Below are 15,105 nucleotides of genomic sequence, written 5' to 3' on the forward strand. Positions count from 1 at the left end.
AAGATATTTGTTGTATGCGGTGTTGAGAACCTACTGGGGCCAGTAGCTTTGTCTTTGGTCCTTCATAAGACCATAAGAAATAGGAGCAGGAGTAGGCCATTCGGCCCCTCAAACCTGCTCACCACAATAAGATCATGGTTAATCTGATTGTGGCCTTATCTCCACTTTCCCATCTGTCCTTCAACCCTTGACTCCCTTGTAGATAAAAAAAAATCTGTCTAATCTGTTCAGATCAGCCTTGAATAGAACCATAGAAAAGTTCTGGTGCAGAAAGAGGCCATTCAGCCCATTATGTCTGCGCCAGCCATAAAGAGCAAAAAGAAACTAGCTGCTTATTTTAATCCCACTTTCCAGCACCTGGTCTGTTAGCCCTGCAGGTTACAGCGCTTCAGGTGCAGATCCAGGTACCTTTTAAATGAGTTGAGCGTTTCAGCCTCAACCACCAATTTGGGCAGTGATTTCCAGACACCCACCACCCTCTGGGTGAAAACGTTTTTCCTCATGTCCCCTCTAATCCTTCTACCAATCATCTTAAATCAGTGTCCCTGGTAATTTGCCCCTCAGCTAGGTGAAACAGGTCTTTCCTGTCTATCCTATCTTGGCCCCTCATAATTTTGTACACCTCACTTAGGTCACTCCTCAGCCTCCTCTGTTCTAAGGAAAATTACCCCAGCCTATCCCCAATCTCTCCTCATAGCTGCAATTTTCAAGCCCTGGCAACATTCTTGTAGACCTCCTCTGCATTCTCTCCAGAGCAATTATGTCCTTCCTGTAATTTGGTGACCAGAACTGTACACAAAATTCCAACTGTGGCCTAACCAGTGTTTTGTACAGTTCCATCATTACATCCCTGCTTTTGTATTCAAAACCTCGCCCAATAAAGGAAAGCATTCTGTATGCTTTCATGGCCACCTGTCCTGCTACCTTCGGGGACTGAAACTGTGCCTCCTAGTTGTAGACTCCCCAATAAGGGGAAGCATCCACCCAGTCAAGACCCCCTCTGAATTTTCTATGTTTCAATAAGACCACCTACCTACCTAATCTATCTCTGCCTAGTAATACATTCCAGTTTATGTATTACGCAGTATAGAAGTAAGGGCTTGAACTTCATTTTTCAAAGCTTCAATTGCTGGTCTGAATTGTGTGCTAAGACTGCTCAGTCATGTTGAATTCCCCAGGACAGATGTGAAAGAGAGAGAGAGAGACTTTGGCAGACCCAGAACATGGTATGAAGTTGGTTTAAATGAACATGCTGTTTTTTATCAGTGCAGTTGAGGACCAATTTTACATCTCATTAAATATGTACATTTGAAACATTTTTCACAGAAACTTTGTTTTTATTGATTCTGGTCTCAGTATTCCTGGGGATGGGAGGGTTAGTACGAGGGTGGTACAAACGGTGCTGATGGAACTCTATTTGGGGTGGAGCTTAGTTCCCCTGGATCTCGGAGTGAATATTGACTTGGGCTATCTCAGCTACCCAGTTGGAGAAAGGGCGGAGCAAGCAGTGTCCAAACTCGTGACCAGAATGACCGGAGAGTCTCCTGACCACAGCAGAATTATTTCTCCAGCAAGTAGAGTCTGTTTATTCAAGAGCCTCTACAATCTACAGCAAAAGGAACTCATGACTGAAACCGCAGCAAAGTCTCCCAATAATAGCAGGATTATTTCTCCAACAAAATGCAGCGATTGGAAGATAGCTACATAACACAGAGATTATCTGCATATAGTCAATCTCAACCTTTTGTAGCATTCTGTCCTTGGCATGACTGGTGGGGGAACTAACCCAATCATTTCCATTCATAGAATCATACAATGTGAAGGGGTGCCGTTCAGCCCATCGAGCCTGTCCTGAATCTTTGGAAATCTGAAATAAAAGCAAAAAGTGCTGGAAATGCTCAGCAGATCAGGCAGTATCTCTGGAGAAAAAAAAAAACAAGAGTTAGTGTTTCAGGCTGATGACTTTTCATCAGAATTGAAGATGGATAGAAATGAAAGAGTTTTTAAACCAGTGGAAGCGGGGAGGGGGCAGGAAGAACAAAGGAGAAACTCTGTGATAGGGTAGGCAGGGGAGATTAACTAACAAAAGATTTCATGAGGCAACAGCCAAAGAGAGTGGTAATGGGTATAGTAAAGACACAAAGGCTTGGTCCAAGTGAGGCATGAATGGCTACATAGCAACCATCTGAATGCAATAGGAAGCTTGGGGTTGGTTGTCATTTCAGTTCTTCACCTTTCTCCCACTCTGACCTTTCTGTCCTTGGCCTGCTCCAGTGAGGCTCAACCCAAACTCAAGGAATAGCACCTCATCTTTTGACTCAGCACATTCTATGGCCTTCTAGACTAAACATTGAGTTCAGTGACTTTAGACCATAACCTCTGCTTTCATCTTGTTCCATGTATTTTTTTTTCCTCTTTTTCTTATTGTTTTTCTGGGATGGCCTTGCCTTGTTTCTTTCTTTATCCCTTTGCTCTGCATTTGTTTATTTCAGTTTTCCAGAAGCCGCAGTATTTGGCTTTTGCCTGATGTTTGTAATTGTGGGTTGTGCTAATGCAGCTCACCATTTCTTTTCTTTCTCTAAGTTTTGGTCTTAGGATGTGAGTGTCGCTTTGCCCATCCCTAATTGCCCTTGAGAGTCGCAGTACACAGATGCTGCCAGACAGATTTGCAGAATTGTTTCAGTGCAGGAGGAGGCCATTCGGCCCATCGTGTCTGCACCGGCTCTTCTAATGAGCAATACACTTAGTGCCATTCTCCCGCCTTATCCCCATAACCCTGCACGTACTTCCTTTTTTCAGATAACAATCTAATTCCCTCTTGAATGCCTTGATTGAACCTCCCTCCACTACAGCCTCAGGCAGTACGTTCCAGACCTTAACCACTCGCTGTGTGAAAACGTTTTTCCTCATGTTGCTTTTGCTGCTTTTTCCAATTCCCTAAATCTGTGCCCTCTGGTTCTCTATCCTTTGACAAGTGGGAACAGCTTCGCCCAATCTACTCTGTCCAGACCCCTCGTGATTTTGAACACCTCTACTAAGCCTTCTCTCAGCCTCCTCTTCAAGGAAAACAGTCCTAACTTCTCCAATCTGTGCTTGATTCTGAAGCTCCTGTCCCTGGAACCATTCTCGTGAATCTTCTCTGCACTCTCTCTCTCTCTAATGCCTTCACGTTCTTCCTAAAGTGCGGTGCCTAGAACTGGACGCAATACTCCAGCTGAGGCTGAACCAGTGTATTATACAAGATCAACATCACCTCCTTGCTCTTGTACTCTATGCCCCGATTAATAAAGCCTGCCGAGTTCTTCCAGTAATTTGTTTTTATTTAAGATTTCCAGCAACTGCAGTATTTTGCTTTATTTTGCTATTCTGGAAAAGTTGACATTTGGAAAGCTCAGGATTAATAGCCTGGAGTGACTGAGAAACTGCTGTAAACACGAGGTGCTGTTTTGATAGCAGCAATCTGCAACTGCCTGATAATGGCAGGGGAAAGCATGTTTTCACATGGGAGAAATTTAGTTTTTCTCGTTTGTTTAAAATTCTGATCCTCCTTTTCAGATTTCTCCATGATTTTATCCCCTTCCTTTTTCTGTGACCCTCTTCCCACCCTACAACTATCCAGGAAATCTGCAATCCTTCAGAACCCCCATTTTAATCACCACCATTAGCGGCCGTGCCTTCAGCTGCCTGGGCCCCAAGCTCCGGAATACGCCTCCCTACGCCTCTCTCACTCGCTTTCCTCCTTTTAAGATACTCCTTAAAGCCTACCTCATTGACCAAGCTTTTGGCCACATGCCCTATGTTAAGCAACTTTTCTGATTAACAAAAAGCCCGCACTGGGAAAACCAGTTTAGGTTGTGGTTTCTATGCGATTATCTATTATGGAACCTGACAACGATCACAAAATTAAAGATCTGGAGGGATGGATTTTTCTCGTCGCCAGAAGAAATTTGGGATGATACCACCTGCTCCCAAACCCCCCCCCCCCAACCCATGTGGTGGACGAGTGAGTGGGCAGGCACTCGCCTTCCCTGCAAGGGCAAGAGGAGTGGTGGAGGAGTAGCACTGAGAGCAGGGAGTCATCACTTAATTGCTCTGGATCTTTTCCAGCACAGTGAAGGAAAAATCTATTCCCGATGGTCCATAGAATTCAGTCCCGCGAGCCTCTTCCATCATTTAGTTAGATCATGGCTGACGTCAATCTATGAAGCATACAAGATTCAGAAGGGGCTGGACCGGATAGACACCGAGAGGTTATTTCCCCCCCCCCCCGACTGAATACAGGGGCACAGTCTCAGGATAAGGGCCAATCATTTAGGACTGAGATAAGGAGACATTTCTTCAATCAAAGGTGAATCTTTGGAAGTCTCTCTCTACCCCAGAGGGTTATGACTGAAAATATTTAAGGCTGATCTTATTTTAACTCCATTTACCTGCCTTGGTTCCAAAACCCTTTCATAATCTTACCTAACAAAAAATCTATCAGTCTCCGTTTTGAAATTTTCAGTTGACTCCAAGCCTCAACATGTTTTTTGGGCAAGTTCCAGATTTCTGCACCCATTTGAAGAAATCCTTCACCGCTGAACAGCCTAGCTTTAGTTTTAAGATTGTGCCTCCTTTTCTGGGCTCCCACCACCAGAGGAAGAAATAATTTGATGTGGAAGAAAAACTATGAATTGGGTCACCTCTTTATGTTCTAAACTCAAGGGAACACAAGCCTTGTCTGTGCAGCCTTTGTTGTAGTTTAACCTTTTTAGACCTGCTATCATTCTGGTGAATCTACACTGCACCCTGTCAAAAGCTAATATGTTATTCCTGAGGTGCGGTGTCCAGAATTGAACACAGTCTTCCAGATATGGTCTGACCAGAGTCTTGTATCCTATATGATGACCTTGGAGAAGAGCCAATGCCCTTTATGGTAAGGAGCTACTGAAATGTGTAGGCGTTGAGCTCGCAATCTGTGCCAATGTAGCTGATCTGGACTATGAAGGGTCTTGACACGGAGGATGCGGAGGGGATGTTTCCTCTTGTGGAAAAATCTAGAACTAGGAGTCACTGTTTAAAAATAAGGGGGTCTCCCAATTAAAACAGATGAGATGAAATTTTTTCACTCAGAGGGATGATAGTCTTTGGAACTCTCTTCCTGAAAAGGTGGTGGAAGCAGAGCCTTTGAATATTTTTAAGGCAGAGCGAGATAGATTCTTGGTAAGCAAGGGGGTGATAAAGTTATCGGGGGTAGGTGAGATGCAGATTTCGGGTTACTATCAGATCAGCCATGATCTAATGAAATGGTGGAGAAGGCTCGAGGGGCTGATTGGACTACTCCAGCTCCTTGTTCGTATGTATGCTTGTATGTAGTAAAACATCTCAAGTTCGCGGTAGAGTCACCTGACAAAAATTGACAGAATCAAAGAAGGGAGTTAAGATCCTGAGAGGTCTTGACAGAGTGGAGTTGGAGAGGATGTTTCCTCTCCTGGGAGAACCTAGAACTAGGGGTCATGTTTTAAAATAAGGGGTCACTCGTTCAAGACAGCGATGAGGGTCATGAGCCTTTGGAACTCTCTTCCTGAAAAGGCAGCGGAAGCAGGGCCTTTGAATATTTTTAAGACCGAGTTAGATAGATTCTAGATTAACATGGGGGTGAAAGGTTAGGAAGGGTAGGCATGAGGTTACCATCAGATCCGCCATGATCTTATTGAATGGCGGAGCAGACTTGAAGGGGCTGAGTGGCCTACTCCTGCTCCTAATTCATATGTTTGTAGGAGACGTTAAGACAGATGACCAAACGTTTGGCCAAAAAGGTGGGTTTTAAGGAGTATCTTAAAGGGCAGAGAGGTGGAGTAATTTAGGGAAGGAATTCCAGAGTTTAGGACCTAGACAGCTGAAGATACGGCTGCCAGTGGTGGTTGAAGGGAGTGCGGGGATGCACAAGAGGCCAGATTCATAGATAGGTGGAGATCTCAGAAAGATGTGGAGGTTACAGAGATCGGGTGTGAGGCAAGGCTGCAGAGGGATTTGAACACAAGCGTAAGAATTTAAAATTGAGACATTGCTGGACTGGGAGCCAGTGTAGGCCAGAAGGCATACAGTGGATGATGGTTGAACAGGGTCTTAATGTGAGTTGGAATGCAGACATCAGGAGCTATAGTTAGTTCTTGGGCTGTTGGGAATAACAGGCAGGCTTACCACGCCCTCGAATTGCTTGCTGATATATGGCCATTGGATTCAGGGTTGAACAGAGCTAATTTATTAAGGAAAGTAAACCACTTCACTCTTGCAGCTGATTATCAGCATTAGACTGTTGATACTGGGATCGTGCAGGCAATAAAAGAGTTTAATGGGTCTGGGTCAGCTGTCATTAATCAGTCCCTTCCACCTGTGCCTACATAAGGCTTTTGCTATTTATGGATATTGCTGACTGTAGGAAAGCAACTCACCTTAAAGCAGTGCTGATCAATGTCCCAAGGTCTGGTGGAGTACTGCCACGTGTGTTAGTTACTAAGTCCGTCAAAGCCAGGAAGCCCCAGAAATGATACAATTTTACAGGGGGTGCAAAAAGTGAGAGACTTGAGGGCGTATGTGCATTAATCTTTCAAGATGACAGGACAGGTTAACAAAGCAGTTAATAAAACATATGGAGTCCTGGGCTTTATAAATAATGGTGCTGAGTACCAAAGCCAGAAAGTAACAATGGAGATAGAAACTGAAAATGCTGGAAAAACTCAGCAGGTCTGGCAGCATCTTTGGAGAGAGGAAAGAGAGTTAACATTTTGAGTTCATATGACTTCTTCAGAATTGGAGAGAGATAGAAATGTGATGGGTTTTAAGCTGTTGGAAAAGGGGGTGGAGTAGGTGGAGCAAAAATATAAGTTTAGGGATGGGATGGAGATGAAGAGAGATTAAATGTCAAGGATGTCATGGAACACGACAAAGGTGATATTAGTAAAGACTAAGGCAGGTGTTAATAGCAGAATAAAGGTCAGAACGGTATGAAAGCAAAATAGAATGTTAATACCAGAAAAAGGGTCAGTGCTGTGTGAAAGCAAAGACGTGACAAGAAGATGGAGGCTGGCACTTGGAAGGGGGCGGGGGGGTGGGGGGGTAGAAAAATTCAAAATGGAGGACAGAGTTCAGGTTTTGAAGTTGTTGAACTCCATGTTGAATCCAGAAGGCTGTGAAGTGCCCAATCGGAAGATGAGATGCTGTTCCTCCAGTTTGCGTTGGGCTTCACTGGAACAATGCAGCAGGCCGAGGACGGACATGTGGGCATAAGAACAAGGTGATGAATTTAAATGGCAAGCAGCAGAAAGGTCGGGGTCACGCTTGCGGCCTGAGCGAAGGTGCTTTGCAAAGCGGTCACCCAGTCTGCCTTTTGTCTCCCTAATGTAGAGGAGACCACATCGTGTGCAATAACAACCAAGACTTCAGTGCGGTAGAAACTGAGCCTGATTGCACCTATTAAGACCCAAATTCCAAACAATTACAAAACTTGCACAGTTGGAGCTGGAGCCTGCTCCTTTGTTGAGTCCCCTTCACCCGAGACTCGTTTGAACCTGCACAAACCAAAATCATTGTCGTCTTTTTCATTATTTGTTCATTCGATTGAGCATCGCTGGCTGGCCCAGCATTTATTGTCCAACACTAATCGCCCCTTGAGAAAGGTGGTGGTGAGCCACCTTCTTGAAGCGCTGCAGTCCATGTAGTGTAGATGCTGTTAGGAAGGGAGTTCCGGGATTTTGACCCAGTGACAGTGAAGGAACAGCGATATAGTTTCAAGTCAGGATGGTCTGTGGCTTGTAGGGGAACTTGGTGGTGTTCCTGTTTATCTGCTGCCCTTGTCCTTCTAGGTGCTAGATTTCAGAGTTTTGGAAGGTGCTGTCGAAGGAGCCTTGGTGAGTTGCTGCAGTGCATCTTGTAACATTGGTGGTAGAGTGAGTGAATGTTAGGTTGTTGGATAGAATACCAATCAAATAGACTAGATGGTGTTGAGCATTTTGAGTGCTGTTGGAGCTGCACTCATCCAGGTAAATAGAGAGCATTCCATCGCACTCCTGACTTCTCACACAGGAACATATCTCTGACAGGAGATGGTGATCCAGGTGATAAGCCTCCCCCTGGTCAGCAGTGAGCAGGTGTTGAATGAAAATTTAAAGGTTATGCCTCCATGTTCTAGAACCATTCCCCACCACCAATCACCGCCTCTGGCATCAGCGGAACTAGTTTCTCTCGATCTACACTATCATATCTTTGAATCGTCTTAAACACCTCAATTGGATCACCAGCTTAATTGTCTATACTCGCGAGATTGCAAGACTAGTCTGAGGAACATTTTTCTAATAATTTAACTCTTTTGGCCCCTGTATATTCTAGTGAATCTGTTGCACCTCCTTTAAGGCCGATACCTCATTCCCAAGGTGTGTGCCCAGATTGAATTTAGTCGTGAGGACTCGAAACCTCGACTCTTTTCTTCTCCACCGATGCTGCCAGACCTGCTGAGTTTTTCCAGGTAATTCTGTTTTTGTTTTGAATTTAGTTACTCTGGATGCGGTCCAACCAGAGCTCTGCACAGCTGTAACATAACTTCCCTTTGTCTTTCGGGCCCTCCCCCAACCCCCGGGAGATAAAGGCTAACATTTCATTAGCATTTTCAATCATTTAACTGTTACACAAGCTGCTTCGAATGCTTGAGCTGACAAGTGGCAAGTCACATTTGCGCCAGACAAGTGCCAGGCAATGACCACCTCCGACAAGAGAGAATCTGACCATCACCCCTTGGTGTTCAGTGGCATCACCACTGCTGAATCGCCCACTATCAACATCCTTGGGGTTATTATTGAGCAGAAACTGAACTGGACTAGCCATATAAATATTGTGGCTACAAGAGCAGGTCAGATTCACAGTTGGATTTGTTCTTGGGGAGGGGAAGAGTGGCTGAATTCCAGGATTTCATGGCCAATCCTTCAGCTGTTTAGACCCTAAGCTAGATAGACAGACAGATAAATAGATAGATGATTAATGGGTTTATTGAAAAATCCTCTTGGCAGAGGGTGCTGAGTTGCGGTGATGATACAAAGCAAACAAGTAATCATAATTCATAACATAGTTATAGACAATCATTAAAATGAAAGTAAAATGAAAGGATTGCACGATGATGAACATTTCAGAATACAAATAATTACAATACGTTGCAAAATGCAGGCCTCCTTAATTAACAGAATAAAAATGAAAGATCTACTGCACTTGTATTAAAGTCCATCGATTAGATGTCAGGCTGAGCTCCTTTACATTCTCAATCGTTTACATAGTATTTATGAGGCTTATAAAGCAGGGCATTGTCTCCTGATCTGTTCGTTCTACATCTTATTTACAGAATGCGGTCTTTTCTCAGTTCCATGGTACATTTATTTTTGTGTGGTTGTGGAAAGAGAGAGTGGCGAGGGGAGGTGGGATTCAAGGGTTTTCTATTAAAGTCCAGACAGAGCTTTTTCTGCCTTTCGGTAGGGGAACACATAGCTGTTTGTGTCAGAGGGCAGGATTATACCCCTTTGCGGGCGGGCCCGCGTCCACTCCCATTGGGTGTAAAATCGCACGCACATCGGGTGAGCGCCCCGACATCATCCCGCACCTGCACAATCTTCAGGTTGATGGGCGCGCGCGTGTCGGAGCTGCTCCTGCCATCAATTAAAAGGCCATTTAAGGCAATTAAAAACCCAATGGACCCAGATTTTACGTTGCCCACGCGATTTCACGCTCATCAGGCAGGCAGGTGGGCAGCCCACGTTTTCAAAACCTCACCCAAGGGCAGGATTAAAAGGGTCAGCAGCACTGCCAGTGTGAGTAGCTGCTGGTTACTTATTTGAACTTGACAGCTTTACCTCTGTGCTGAGCTTCATTCTTAAACATTTCCAGGCTTCGTTTCAGGACTCATTGGTGTCTCCAAGGTCCCCGGAGGATTTTGACCGTGTGGACCCTTCCAGGTATCAGACAGACTTCTGTTACCCTGGTAATAGGGATTGTGGTCTCTGCTGGAGGCACCTCCTCTGAGGGGGAAGAGAGGGGCAGAAGGGGAGAGGAGGCCAGGTGTCCCAATGCAGCTTCCAGGGGAGGGTCCTGTGGGAGGAGAGGCGCAGGCACAAGGGGCGCAGGGCCAGCAGGTAGTCCAAGGCGGAAGGGGCCTCAGAAGACGTCACTATCCTGCTGCCAGGGTTTACAGGCAGCGATGCAGCTACCTCGATATGTCCAAGGTGCAATGCCGAGGGAGACTGTGACCTCCATTTGAGAGATGATTGGGCCTGAGGTCACCTCCAACTGTGCGGGTGGAGACCCCATACCAGTGACACTGAAGGTCACAGTGGCCCTCAACTTCTATGCCTCAGACTCTTTCCAGGGGTCAGTGGCAGATCTTTGTGGAGTGTCCCAAGCAGCTGTCCACAGTTGCGTCAAGCTGGTGACTGATGCTCTGTTCAGGCGGGTAATGATACTTATTCATTTCTGTATAGATGAGGCCAGCCAGGCTGAGTGAGCCAGAGGCTTTGCAGTGATTGCTGGGTTCCCCCACATCCAGGGTGCCATCGACTGTACACATGTGGCCATCAAGACGCCAGCGGGTCAGCTGGGTGCCTTTGTCAACAGGAAGGGGTTCAACTCGATGAATGTCCAGATAGTTTGTGACAATAAGATGCAGATGCTGCAAGTCTGTGCAAGGTCCCCTGGCAGCTCCCATGACACGTACATCCTGAGACACTCCCAGGTGCCGAGGCTCTTCAGTGCTCCAGCCCGACTGGATGGATGGCTGCTGGGTGACAAGGGCTATCCATTGAAAAGGCGGCTCAGGATGTCTCTCCGTCACTCAAGAACAGAGGCAGAGTAGTTGTAACAACAGGAGCCACACCTCCACAAGGGTGGTGATAGAGAGAACCATTCTGAAGATGTGCTCCCCACACGCCATCACGTTCCAGCACTACGCCTGGGTGCAGATCCTCCAGGTCACCCCCAAGACACTTGTGTAGGTCTTAGCGCACCATATGCTGCAGGTCCAGAACCCGTCTCATCTCCACCCTCTCAGGCTGACCTCGGCATGGGGAATATCTGCTGGCCCACCCCAGCGACAGACACATGCCATCAATGTCTCAATGCAGTCAAGAAACTCAGACTTTTGGGGGGGGTGGCGGGGGGAAGCCTACCTGCTGATTGACATGAACGATGCCAACATGGTACCCACCCTTCCCGTGTGCAGCAGGTCGTTGAAGCGCTTGCGGCACTGGATCCAGGTCCGCCGCACCACATCGTGGGAGCTGACGACCTCCGCTACCACCTCCTAGGCATGTTTCGTCATGTGGGGAGGAGGCCTCCTCCTGTCCTGTCCTGTCCTGGGGAACGAGCACCTCCCGATGTGCTGCCACCTCCTCGAGGAGGGCAGCAAGGCAATCATCGGAAAAACAAGGGGTACAGTGCCCCCTCCTGCATGGCCCACTCAGCCCTTCCTGAGGACAAGTTGCTCAGCCTTGGGAAGGCTGCAGGAGCTCTTTTTAAACAGGCCACCGGGTCGCCATTGGACCCGGCAGCGATTGCTGTCCCACTGCCACCTGCATCACTCCCGCTGACCCCGGGAGCGCCCAGCCGCGTAAAATGGCGGCGTGGACCTGACCGCTTTGCCTGCCAGCCAGAAAATTCTGCCCCAGAAGACAGAATATAGGATTCTTTCCTGGCGGACTTCAGGGAGCCGCCTGCGGTATCGCCATTGGACCCAGCGCCCAATAGCCCCCCGCCCAACCCTTCCCAACCTTTGGGAAGACGCGTTTCATGCTGGCCGGGCCTTAATTGGCCAGCCTGCATGAAACTGCGGTCGTGGGCCGATTGCGGCCGGGGGCCTGTTTCCTGACTGGTTCCCAGGCCTGCCAATCACACGCGTGTCTGCCAAGGGTAAAATTCAGGCCAGAGTAACTTTGGTACATGTTACCTAGGGTCAGTTTCAGTGCTCATTTCTGAACGCTTTCGGGCTTGTTCACATTCTCTCCATTAAGTCCAGAATTCCAAACATTCCAATCTTCAACAATTAAAGATTCACAGTACCATTTTTAGCTCGATTAAAAAGTATTGTTTAGATTCACGTTCCCAATCCAGTGATTCTGGTGTGTTACATTTAAGTGTGAAACGTTTTGGGACAGTAAAGTCAACATAAAGTGAGTAACTATATTTAATAAACCAATTTAAATCAATGAAGATAAATATAAAAAGGATGCGAGGGTTGGACCAGAAAATTATAGGCCGGTCAGTCTGACTTCAGTGGTGGGCAAATTATTGGAAGCAATTATGAGAGACAGGACAAGCTGTCCATTAGAAAGGATTGGATTAACTAGGGATAGTCAGCATGGTTTTGTTAGGGGAAGATCATGTCCAAATAACTTAGTGGAATTTTTTGAGGGCGTAACAAGGAGGATTGATGAGGATAGTGCAGTGGATGTTGTCTATGTGAATTTCAGTCAGGCATTTGACAAGGTCCCACATGGCAGACTGGTCAGGAAAGTGAGATCTCGTGGGATACAGGGGAAGGTGGCGAGTTGGATCCAAAATTAAGAAGTAGTTAGATGAACACTTGAAATGCCATAGCACACAAGGCTACAGGCCAAGCGCTGGAAAATGGGATTAGAATAGATAGGTGCTTGATGGCCGGCATGGACATGATGGGCCGAAGGGCCAGTTCCTGTGCTGTATAACTCTATGACTCTAAAATTGGCTCAGTGACAGGAAACAAAGGAACAAAGGGTAATGGGCAATGGATATTTTTGTGAGTGGAAAGTGATTTCTAGTGGTGTCCCACAGGGCTCCATGTTGGGGCCCTTGCTGTTTGTTGTATATATTAATGATTTGGACAAATTGTTGGAGGCATGATTGGGAAATTTGCAGATGACACAAAAATTGGCCACGTAGTTGATAGTGAAGGGGGTAGCTGTTGTCTCCATAATGATATCAATGGTTTGGTTGAGGGGGCAGAAAAGTGGCAAATGGAATTGAATTCAGAAGAGTGAGAGATCATGCATTTGGGGAGGGCAAACAAAGGTAGAGAATGCTCAATAAATGGGAGGATAGTGAGAGGGGCAGAGGAGGTGAGAGACCTTGGAGTGTATGTCCACGGGTCCCTGAAGGTGGCAGGACAGGTGGATAAGGTGGTAAAGAAAGCATATGGAATGCTTTCCTTTATTGGGCGAGGTATTGAATACAAAAGCAGGGATGTAATGCTGGAACTGTATAAAATGTTGGTTAGGCCACAGCTGGAATTTTGTGTACAGTTCTGGTCACCACATTACAGGAAGGACATAATTGCTTTGGTGAAGGTACAGAGGAGATTTACAAGAATGTTGCCAGGAGCTTGAAAATTGCAGCTGTGAAGAAAGATTGGCTGGACTATGGTTGTTATCCTTAGAACAGAGGAGACTGAGGGGGTGATCTTAATGAGGTGTACAAAATTATGAGGGGCCTAGATAGGGTAAACAGAAAAGACCTGTTTCCCCTAGCTGAGGGGCCTATTACCAGGGGGCATAGATTTAAATTGATTGGTAGAAGGTATTAGAGGGGACATGAGGAAAATCTTTTTCCACCTAGAGGTGGGCGTCTGGAATTCACGGCCTAAGTTGGTGCTTGAGGCTGAAACGCACAACTCATTTAAAAAGGTACCTGGATCTGCTCCCGAAGTGCTGTAACCTGCAGAGCTACGGACCAGGCGCTGGAAAGTGGGATTAAAAATGAGCGGCGAGTTTCTTTTTTCTCTTATTATGGCTGGCGCCGACACGATGGGCTGAATGGCCTCTTTCTGCACCGTAACTTTTCTATGGTTCTAGAGGTTCCTGTTGTCACAAAAGAGTAGAAGCTCCTTGGAATGGATTCACTGATTGCTCTATTGTGTGATCGCAGAGTTCGGAACGTTACATGAAAATTCCAAGAACTGGACTTTGTTACTGTAATGCTGGAAGTTTTCAGACTTGCTATTGTGCCCAGAATTTCAATCTACCCTTCCAATGGGCAAAGCAGGAATGCGAGGTTGGATAGTCCTCCCCCTTGCCATTGTGCGTTTTGGGGTTGGGTCACCCTTTACAGTTAAAAAAAAACAGGAGGAGAAGGCCATATGATCCCTCGAGTCTGACCCGCGAACAAATAAGAACAGGGCTGATCTTCTACCCCCATCGCCACTTTCCCAGCCCGTTCCCACATGCGCTGACTCCCTTAGTGTCCAAAGAGCTATCGATCTCCACCTTGAACGTACTCAACAATTGAGCATCCACATCCCTCTGGCGCAGTGAATTCCAAAGATGTGAAGAAATCTCTCTCCCCATTTCAGTCTTAAATGGCCGCTCCTTTATAGGAAGAGGAGTAGGCCATTTGGGCCCTCAGCCTGTTCCGCCATTCAACTAGCTCATGGCAGCTCTTCCACCTCAACAACATTTTTCCGCACTACCTCCATATCCCATGATCTCATTAATATCCAGAAACCTTGCGATCTCCGTCTCGAATGTAGTGCCCTCTGAGGTAGAGAATATCTTGAAATGAATGTGTGCGATTGGGACTCGGTCGTCCCTCATGTGTGCTGGGCAGCAACCGGGGAAAATCAGATTTGAAAAGTCAAGGCCTTCATTGAAAGGGAGTCAGAGCTGATTGTTCCAAGACGCAGCGAACCTGCTCCTTCGACAGCACCTTCCAAACCCGCGGCCTCTACCAACTAGCAGGACAAGGGCAGCAGACTCATTTGAACTCCACCACCTGAAAGTTCCCCTCCAAGTCACTCACCATCCTGACTTGGAAATATATCACCTGTTCCTTCACTGTCGCTGGGTCAAAATCCTGGAACTCCCTCCCTAACAACACTGTGGGTGTACCTACACCACATGGTCTGCAGTGGTTCAAGAAGGCAGCTCACCACCACCTTCTCAAGGGCAATTATGGATGGGCAATAAATGCTGGCCCAGCCAGCAAAGCCCACATCCTATTTAAAAAAAAAATTTTTTAATTGTGTGGTAGAATGATAAATTTATTGTATTGCAAGTGTATATTTTTGTTACAAAAAACAAACAGAATACTCAGCACAAATAATTTTACAAAAGAAAATTAGCATTA

General features: G+C 46.4%; 2 protein-coding genes across 4 annotated transcripts in view; both read left to right on the forward strand.

Moving 5' to 3' along the window:
* The window catches only part of LOC144682565 (BTB/POZ domain-containing protein KCTD14-like), a 1,380,231-nt gene that overhangs the window by 571,545 nt on the left and 793,581 nt on the right, over positions 1-15,105 (forward strand). The window lies entirely within an intron of this gene.
* Positions 1-15,105, forward strand: part of ints4 (integrator complex subunit 4) — a 445,537-nt gene that overhangs the window by 65,867 nt on the left and 364,565 nt on the right. The gene's annotated exons all lie outside the window — the stretch shown is intronic.

Source organism: Cetorhinus maximus, chromosome 7 (assembly GCF_964194155.1).
Source record: "Cetorhinus maximus chromosome 7, sCetMax3.hap1.1, whole genome shotgun sequence".
Taxonomy (NCBI): domain Eukaryota; kingdom Metazoa; phylum Chordata; class Chondrichthyes; order Lamniformes; family Cetorhinidae; genus Cetorhinus; species Cetorhinus maximus.